The sequence below is a fragment of the Pteropus medius genome, unplaced genomic scaffold (assembly GCF_902729225.1).
Source record: "Pteropus medius unplaced genomic scaffold, Ma_sr-lr_union100, whole genome shotgun sequence".
Taxonomy (NCBI): Eukaryota; Metazoa; Chordata; class Mammalia; order Chiroptera; family Pteropodidae; genus Pteropus; species Pteropus medius.
Window position 1 is genome coordinate 1,911,861 of NW_024340700.1, and position 10,083 is coordinate 1,921,943.

Here is a 10,083-nt window from a genome sequence, read left to right on the forward strand (position 1 = left end):
TGGACACTGTTCTCAGTACTTCACAGTCGTGATTTTGTTTACTCCTCCTTCTGACCCTAAGAAAGAGGCACCGCTATTATCATTCTTATTTTACCGATAAAGAAACAAGGAGAGGCTCAGTAACTGGCCCAGAGTCACACAGCTGGTGCGGCTGGGCAGAGCCACGGCCACCCACTGTGGCACCCAGGATAAGCATTTACGGAGCACCCGCTGCACTGGCTGGACTCTGCGGTCGTCCGGGAAGCCCTAGCGATGATGCCACAGCAAGCGCTGGTAGACAGAGCAGAATCCGAACCCTAGTCCAGGGCCCCGACCAGTCCGGGGTGGGAAACTTATCGGTGGGTGACTGCCGAGGGACTATCTGCTTTGCACGGTTGGGTTCCGTGTGTTGAGCTTGCCACTTAGATGGGTGGAATTCTGTTTGCCTCCAGAGTTCTGTGTGCACGAACATGGCCAAGCAGAGTTAAACTCCTGGAGCACACACCCTGCCCACGGTGTTTGCATTTTATATCTGCACACCCGCAGAGGGTGTGTTGGACTCAAGGAAAAACCTGTTCGATTGAATGAAACCTTCCCTTTTGGGTCATTTTCCTTCTTGATTGTCCACAGGCACAAATGCCTTTTAGGACATCAGCCTGCAGTGCGACCCATGGGCAAGGAATCAACAAGTCCAACATTGCCTCCTAAAAACCTTCTTTGCAAGCCGCATTTTGCAGAGGCTTGCTCTTCTGGAGAGATGGCTAAACCCTAGGAGATAAAGTAGATTGTTACATGCTTAATGTGGAAAGTTGGCTTCACGCAAGAACGTGGAGTTTCCAGAGTCTGCACTGAAACTGCCTCCCCTCAGGCGATCCCAGCCCCTGGAGGCAAAAGCGCTGACGCAGTTAAGACCCAGCGCCAACCCACAGGAGCGCAAAACACCCTTTTTCTGCGCTGCGCCTTTGAAGTGTGCTGCTTTCTGGAACACTTCTGAGCCCCTGTTCGACCACGGCGTATACCGACAAGGGCCGGCAGGGGGCAGCAGACCCCACCCTTTCTGCCGCGGAGGCTGAGCGCCCGCGCGTCCGGGCTGGGAGTCTCCAGGTCACCAAACCTGTCCAGGTTCATCCTCAGCGACTTGACCAGCAGACGGGTTAATTTTCTTCTGAGGCTGCAGACTTTAGGGTGGAGGGGCGAGGCGAAGAGGGGCCGAAAAGGAAAGAATTCGAAAGCAGGGTTTGGAGCTGGTACGGGCACGCAGCCAATTCCTGTGGACAGTTTATGCTTCTGATAGGGAGGCGGAAGCTATGGAAAACTGGACATGCTGGCCAAGGCAGCAGCTGCCTGCATTCCGGCAAGGTCACAGGCCGGTGGCTGCAACCTCCTCGCGGCCAGTGCCCAAGCGGTGGGAGCCAGGGCCCTCCCAGGGGAAGGATGCTCAGGCCCCCAGGGAACGTGCTGGGCTGGGGCTTTCTCGTGCACGGTGCGGAGGGCCCCACTGGGTCCCGTAGCCTGCTGGGTCGCTGACCGCAGTGGGGTGGCGGGGTTGACAATCTGTGTGGAAAGGGAGGCGTTTAATTTTCGCATTCCACGTGCGCTGATGCATGGCCTTGACGCTCCAGACCCGGCACCTTGAGTTGAGACACTGGCCTTTCCACCTTTTCGCTGAAGGCATGTGCAGACCCGGACAGGCTAGACTAAGAGGAGACGGTCAGGGAGTTACTACCTGGACTGTTCCTGAGACATTCAGACACCGGAAAAGCCAATATGACAGGTCCCACCTCTCCAACATGCCCGATGTCACACTGTCTGTCATCTTCCTTCTACAGAATTACCTTCTTTTATGCAATAGCTGTGTTCCTAGAAAGCCACGCAAAACAATTTTTGTTTATTGAATCTGATTTAAAAGGCAAACAGTAGCTTGGCATAGGGCATATCGATCCCAGGTAAAGAGGGATTTATTTATTCTTAAATATGGATATTCATATTCTCTGCTTCATGTCACATGGAGCTACAGATGAGATGGTCTTTTCACTGGTTTTCATAATTGCGAGCTGGTTACTTCATAGTTATAAGGGGGGCTTCTTTATTTTTTTTTTAATCTTTCTCCTCTTATTTACAGAAAAGGTAACATAGGAAAAACAGTTTTACTTAGATTAGTTTAACATTTATCTTCTACTCTTCTGAAGTTAAGCTCCAATAAATGAATGTAATAAGTAGAGTAAAATTAATACTCTAGAGCAAGCTGAAGTGCTTAATAATTGGAAAACATTCCAGTTTCTAAAAAAAATGTTATTCCATCTAGTAATTTGGCCCATATGATATACATTTGTATGTGTGTACAGTAAGTAGACAGATATCTTTAGAAGAAAATATATCTTCTAAATTGTACTAAATTGTACTAAATTGTACATTGTACTAAGTTGGTACTTTTATTGCCCATCACTAAGACCCTTTTCATAATTAAAAAATGTGAAATATGTAGATCTGTGAAATCAACAACGACAATGACGAAAACGGTATGTGCTTTCGTGGTTACGTAAACACACAAACCCCTGAAAATGAGTCTATGCTGACATCTGGGCGCATCCCAGAAAGAGCGGGCATTCCCCACCAGCACTCCGCGGGGGACGATTTTTTAATTTATTTCATTGTTTTGTGTTTTAAATCTTTTATTGTTCAATTACAGGTTGGCAGACAATATTATATTAGCTTCAGGTGTCCAGCACAGTGATTAGGCATTTATCTGAGACATTTATATAACTGACCTCCCGGATACATCTAGTTCTCACTGCACCATATCGTTATTACAATATTATTGACTCTATTCCCTACGCTGCACTTCACATCTCTGTGACGGTTTTGTAATTAAGAATTGTACTTCTTAATCCCGTCACGTTTTTCACCCATTCTCGCAATCCCGCTCCCATTTGACAACCATCAATTTGCTCTCTGTATCCGAGTTTGTTTCTGTTTTGTTTGTTCATTTATTTTGTTCTATAGATTTCACATATAAGTGAAATCATACGGTCTTTATTTTCCTGTCTGACTTATTTAACTTAGCATCGTATCCTCCAGGTCTAGTCCTGTTGTCTCAAATGGCAAGATTTCATTCTTTCTTATCTATTCCCATATCGATGAGCACTTAAGTTGCTTCCCTATCTTGGCTATTGTAAATAATGCTGCAGTGAACATAGGGATGCATATGCCCTTTCAAATTAGTGTTTTGGATTTCCATGAATAAATACTCAGAAGTAGAGTTTCTGAGTATGGTAGTTCTAGTTTTAATTTTTTGAGGAACTTCCATACTGTTTTCCATAGTGGCTGCACCGATTTGCAATCTGAGCAACAGTGCGTGAAGGACTCCCTTTTCTCCACGTCCTCGCCAACACTTATTGTTTGTTGATTCATTGACGATAGCCATTCTGACAGGTGTGAAGTGATATCTCATTGTCTTTTTAATTTGTATTTCCCTGATTATGATGAGCATCTTTTCATATGTCCGTTGGTCATCTGTACATCTTCTTTGGAGAAATGTCTGTTCAGGTCCTCTGCCCATTCTTTAATTGGATTATTTATTTATTTATTTTTTTGTATCAAGCTGTAGGAGTTCTTTATATTTTGGATAGTAACCCCTATCAGATGTGTCATTGGCAAATCTCTTCTCCCATTCAGTAAGTTGTCTTTTCAATTTATCGATGGTTTCCTTTGCTGTGCAAAAACTTTTTGTTTGATGTAGCCTCATTTGTTTATTTTTTCTTTCTTCAGGGACATATTTTCTTGGGTTGGGTTTTGTAGGTCTGAGGCAAGATTGGAGGGAATATTCTGTATGAGTGTTGATGGGACAGTAGTAGCAATATGTCACAGGGCTGAAAGAATCAGAGTACTTTGGGTTGGCTATCTGAAGCCTGCCATCAGATTTTTGGTAGCATTTCTATTAGAAAAACCGTGGAATTATACTGTCTAAATGGGACCAACCATGCAGCTGTTTAGCTAACTGCTTTATAATCAGCTTTTAAAGTTGAAAACAGACCTTAATATGTGGAGTCCACTGGGTCGGGATAGACTAACTCTTGTCTGCTTTCTTTGCTTGTTTCTTTGTTTCTCTTTCATTCTGGATCTAATATATTTATCATTATTTCCAATTTTTTGTTTGTTTTATTTTATGTAGTCACCATTACTCTGCCCTCTAATCATTTAAAAGAGGACTTCTGGAAGGCTGACTCAGAGGCCACCCGATTCTTACTAAATCCTTCTTTTCCCAATTGTAATTTATTTCCCTCAGCTTCTTCTTCATCTTCCAATTCTCCCTCTGAAATGCCTGTTCTCTGCAGCACAACTTAAAAAAAAAAAAGTCCTTTAGAATTCTATGCAACGAATTATAAGTTTATTTTTCCTTGTCCTATTTCTTCTTTAGAAAATGTCCCCATTTATTTTCTTAAAAAACTTTATGAATGATTGCTTTGTTCATACTCCCCTAGGACATTCTTGCTTAATTGTTTTGTCTTTTATCAAAATACCTTGAGCTGTTTCTCACAGTGATTCCTTATTTCGATATTATTTACGATGCTTTTATTTTCACTGGACTAGTTTTCCGTGTAGCTTTTGAAAGTCATTCTGTCAAGATTTTCTTTTAGTGTGTGCTCAATAAAAACTCCTGTTTCTTTGTCAATTTTTTTTTTTTTTTTTGCTACTTCTATTTTGACACATTTTCTTTTTCCCTGTGTTATTAGAGGAGAGGTTTTGGTAACAAAAAGAGACTTTAAAATACAATCGACAATAAGTTGACCTTCCAAATTTCAATAAGAAAATTGATGGCAGCAAATTCTCTGAAACTGTATAGAAAATGCCATTGGGGAACTGTTTATATACTTTCGATTGAAGAGGTTTGAAGTGTTACTGCCATAATTTGCCATATTTGCCATTGACTGCTTTGCCTGTTTGGGTCAATATAACTACCAGTGTGCTTTGAATGTCAGAATTTTCTGTGACCTTAAGTATGCATTTGAGCAATGATTAAAACTATTTCTCACAAGTGCATTTCTCAAAGCAAAAGAAGAACATCATAAGACTGGTCCATGTTCAAACCATGTCTTGCCTTGTATGAACCTATAGATCAGAGATTACTTAGAACTGTGTCAACATGCCAATATCCAGGGGAAAAGTGGGAATATTTATCGATATTTCTAATACATGAAGGTTATAGGTTAAATAACAGGATACTTTTACTTTTCACTCCTGTCTTAAATGAAACCACTTCATCTCGCATCACCAATTTTTTTTCTAGTCAAGAAGAGAAAAGGCTCATTATCACACGTTGGAATGCCTCAACGGTGCATTTACCTTTTTCGTTCCTAGATATCTTAAAATTTCGGAATATTCCCAGTTTTTGCCTTAATGGGTTGAAAAGTTATTGCCTGGTAATTATGGGACAAATAAGTACAGATGCAATTTTTGCTTGTTGCGAAAATCATTGGCTACATCTAGAAGATACTTTCACAGTTGCTTTTGACAATGCTCTTCTGGCCAATTGCATTATTATTAAGTGGTATTTTAATTTCAGGAAGAATGTCAATTCCCAGATATGTGACTGAACCGGAAAGACACTTTTGTGGATCATCACAGTCTATTCATCCTGTTAGGCATATAAGTAAAGTATCCAGTTACACTGTCATTAAACCGACAGTGGTACATCTATATGCCCTCCTTGCATAATTTTATGGCCTTTAGCTATTTTTGTATTTTATTTGAAAGAAAAATACTAACGAAATCTCATAAAATATCTATTTTTTTAATTTAATGATGTTAGCCAAAGTAACTAACAAATAAGCTCATTAAACTAAAATTATACTGAAAATACCTTTTTACCCATCTCATACCACTAATCTCATACTACTAAAACACATATATTTATTTATCTGGATTTTTTTTATCCCTTTTCCCTAAAATGAAAGGACCATCCCACCACAAAGTGAAACCCTAGTCAAGTGGAAACAAAAGAAGAGAAGATCTAGAAATCTAGAATGAGATTCAACAGAGCAGAAGGTAGCCCGGTAATTTAAAAATATATTTAGGTTTCACGAAAAAAATTTTAAAATGCTTCCATTCTAGATGTATAAGGTCAGATTCATGCTTCTCAGTTATATATTGTATACTTTTTGAAGCTTTGCATTTATGAAAGAAAAATCATTATATCCTACGTGTACAATCTCTCTAAAGCAGTTTTACAAGCATTTAGCTTTTAGCTTTTGTTGAAGAAGTCTTCCAAAGGAAGACTAATTTTTTAACTCTCTGTTCAGAATTTTTAACCAAAAGATTAGTAACTAATCGTTTAAAATATTTTTTGAGCCAAAGTTACCTTTTTTTTTGAGCATGCAGTACAACACACAGGCACATGTGGGTAAGGGCGCAGACACACACACACACAAACACACAGCCTTAGTGTTGTGGGCAGAAAGCTTTTTCACCAAAGACCTATTTTTAGATGAGTTCTGCACCAGACTATACTGTTTCAGTTTTTAAATTTGAGAGCAATATTTCATTCAAAACGCTTTTTAAAATAAGTCCGGGCCTTCCTGGGAATAATCCACCAGTTTTGCTGAGCCCCCCACCCCTTAGGGTTATAGAAAGACAAAGAGTAGATTCAATCTGGTACATAGAAGATGTACTTAGCTACTTCCACATAGCAAGTGTTTTGCCATTCAGGTAAAATTTATCATAATTTGACAAGATACATTTTTAAAATTTGGGGTTAAGAAGGAAGGTAGAAATAGCTCTGGGCAGAAAGGAAAGGCTGGGATGGAAGTATAGAATGCGTTATGAAGTGATTTTTTTTTTCACTCCACACCCATATTTTAAATAAACACAACTGGAGTGCCATAGAAAAACCCTCAGAACACTGCTAAAATTGATGCATGTGTGCTCTATTAAGAGAAGTGGTCTATATGTTTGCATTATAGGGATCGGCTGGTAGTTTTCATGACAAAATGCTTGCTTTCCTTCCCCAACTTCCAAAAAAGACTTCACGAACTTCTTTACAGTGATCATATAGCTTGTAATTTGAAGTTCGGATTGCATGTGGGCGCAGAAGTACAGTCGATTTTCATTTATAAACATCGTGGGTTATCTATAGGTAGCTGGCACTCTTTGGTAACCTTTTGAAAATCTGCCGGCCTCTGCTTTCCACCCAAACACTTCCTGAGGTTTCTCTCCTTCTCTCTTTAAATTTCCCAGCAGTGTTTACAAAATAGTAACTAATTTTGAAGGTAGACAAACCCGCTCGGAGAAAGGAGCATAGTGTTTCGATATTTGAGGGTAAATGTGTGTCATTTTGGTAATCTGCTATTTGGAATGGTGACATCACCAGGCAGGGTGTCATTCACGGAAGTCACCTGGGTGCCAGTCTCCTACCGCTCTGTTTACCTCTGACTCTTCTAAAAACAAACGAGGCTCTGATGCAGGGCTAATGCTGTGCTATTTTGTAGCACTGAAAATAATTCAACAGAGCACATATTGACTTTATATCTCTTTAGTAATGAAACAGTGGGCATCATTGGATTTTGAAAATAGAGACAATTTTAAGTATTACATCATCTGTCTAGACCAAACCAGTCACTTTCAAAAAGCTTAAATCAACTGTTCCACTTTGGGGAAACCAAACCCCATTATGTAATAATATCACCTTCGGTTGTTGGGTTGAGCATTATCCACATGTAATATCCACAACCATCCTTCTTTCATTAAATGAACATGTATTGACATCTTGTTGTGTGTCAGGACTGCGCTAGGCACTCAATATGCAAAAGTGAATGAGGCAATCCTAGTCCTGTAGGACAGGGGTCCCCAACCCCCAGGCCACACACTGGTACCAGTCCGTGGCCTGTTAGGAACTGGGCCTCACAGCGGGAGGTGAGCAGTGGGCCAGCAAGTGAAGCTTCATTTGTATTTGCAGCCGCTCCCCAGCCCTAGCATCACCGCCTCAGCTCCGCTTCAGATCATCAGGTGTTAGATTCTCATAGGAGCACCACTCCCTGATGCCAAAAAGGCTGGGGACTGCCGCTCTAGGAGGTCAAAAGCTAGTGAGAGAAATCGAGCCATAGACAAATGATTCTAGTTCAATGTGGAATATGTAGTTTTTACTGTGCACCAGGGCATTATATGAACACAGAAGCATTCTAACTCAGCTTGGTGCGGGGTGGGGCGGGGGAGGGGGGCGGCAACTGGTAAGAAGTTTCCTAAGGGAGGGTCCCTGAACTGAGTCAAAGATGGCCACTAAAGTGAAGGGAAGGGCACGGGAGTGGGAGGGGTGGCAGTGACAGTGGAGATAGGTCACATGAATGACAGCTAAGATGCATTAAAGGGCATGCCGCGCTCTGAGGAACAACAAGCAGTGTGACGTTGTTGGCATAGAAAGCGAAAGATAAGGCGAGGCAAGGGAGAATTTGGCAAAGTAGGCAAGGCTGGCTCCCGGAGGCTTTGGGGTCGTGTTAATAACTCGAACTGCATCCTGAGCCGAGAGGGAGTCATCAGAACTTTTAAGCAGGGAATCAGTCACATGGTCAGAGCTGCGTTTTAGGCAGATCAGCTTACAGAGGACAGAACTGGAGAGAGTAAGGCTGAGCCTGGAGAAGAGCTGAGGGACAGCCAGCGGTCAGGCTGAGAGGTGCACGAGGCGGTGTGATGAATGGAGGGGGGAGACAGCTTCGAGGACGCGAAGCAGCAGATCACCAGCACGCGATGGCCGGTTGGATATGAGGGCTGAAGGAACAGGAGAGGTTTAGGGGACTCGAGCTCAGGAAACTGGGTGGATGGCGAGAGAGAGAAAAAAGTAAGGTCTGTTCGGAGGGAAAATAGCGGGTGAGGCTTTCCCTACGCCTGCCACCCCAACACATGCACGCGCGCGCACACACGCACACACACGCGCGCGCACGCTATTTCTGTCTCTGCCCGGCTCCCGCAGCGCTCCACGCCACGCTTTCCCTATGAGAAATGCCATTGCACTTCATTTTAATGGCTTGTCTAATTGTCTGTCTCCTTCACTAGACTGTCAGCTCCTCGGGGACAGGGTTCGTGTTTGTCTCCTTCATCACCCATTCTCACAGTGAGCAGCCTGCCTGGTACATGGCGGGCATCCATACATATGTATAGAAGGGATGATTTCAGCTTTCGGATCATAATTAAGTGTCAGCCATACATTTTCAGTTAGTTTTCTGGGTTTTGTTTGTTTGTTTGTTTTGTAGTTGTTGTTTTGTTTTTTTAAATGACAACCCTGCCGAAGTCATTCGATAAAGAGACCAGAGCTGTACACACCAGGGAACCTGGTCCACGCCCCAGTCCCAGCCCCACCCCTTGCCAGATTTGTGACCTTGGGCCCGGGGACTGATCTCCATCCAGGGTGTCGTTTCTTCATGAACACAAGAATTTGGGCAGGTACGAATGCTAGGGTCCTGCTCAATCGTGTTTACGAGAAAGGAAGACATTTTAGCGAACTGGTCGGAAAGAGGACAATAGTAATACGCCAAATACTTCATTGATCAGAAGAGAAGAAAAGCTCGGGAAAACGGAAAGCCCACACTCCGAGTATACTTGCCATTCGACTTTCCACTGTTTTCCAACGTCTTTGATACGTGTGGACTTTTTAAGCCGAAGAGAAATCAGCTCAAGACCGCTACTCGCGGTGTATTCCTGTGACAGAGCCACGGGCCCAGGGGCTCAGGGTCCCCTGGCTGGTCGGGAAAAGGCATCGGGTGTGCTCAGCGCGTGTCTGGCCTCCCCGAGAGCAGCTCTGAGTGTGCTGCACTTCCTTTTGTCACCAATGTCTCTCTGTCCCTAAGAAGCCCAGCATTGATTCTGCTTCTAAGCGTTTTCCCTCTCTTGCAAAAAGCATCATTATGCTCCACGGAGAAGAATGTGAACTCAGAGGCGTCTTTGTCCAAAAAAACTCTGAAGGCAAATTCCTTGAACTTTGGGGACATTCAGCAAATAGCAGCCCCTTTCCTCCCGGAGGCATGCGTTCAATTCCGGCAGGGACCTTTGACCCATTTTTCCGGAGTCCCGTTTATTGTGACTTCCTAGGGCCCTTTCACTGTTAAAAATTTAGCTAGA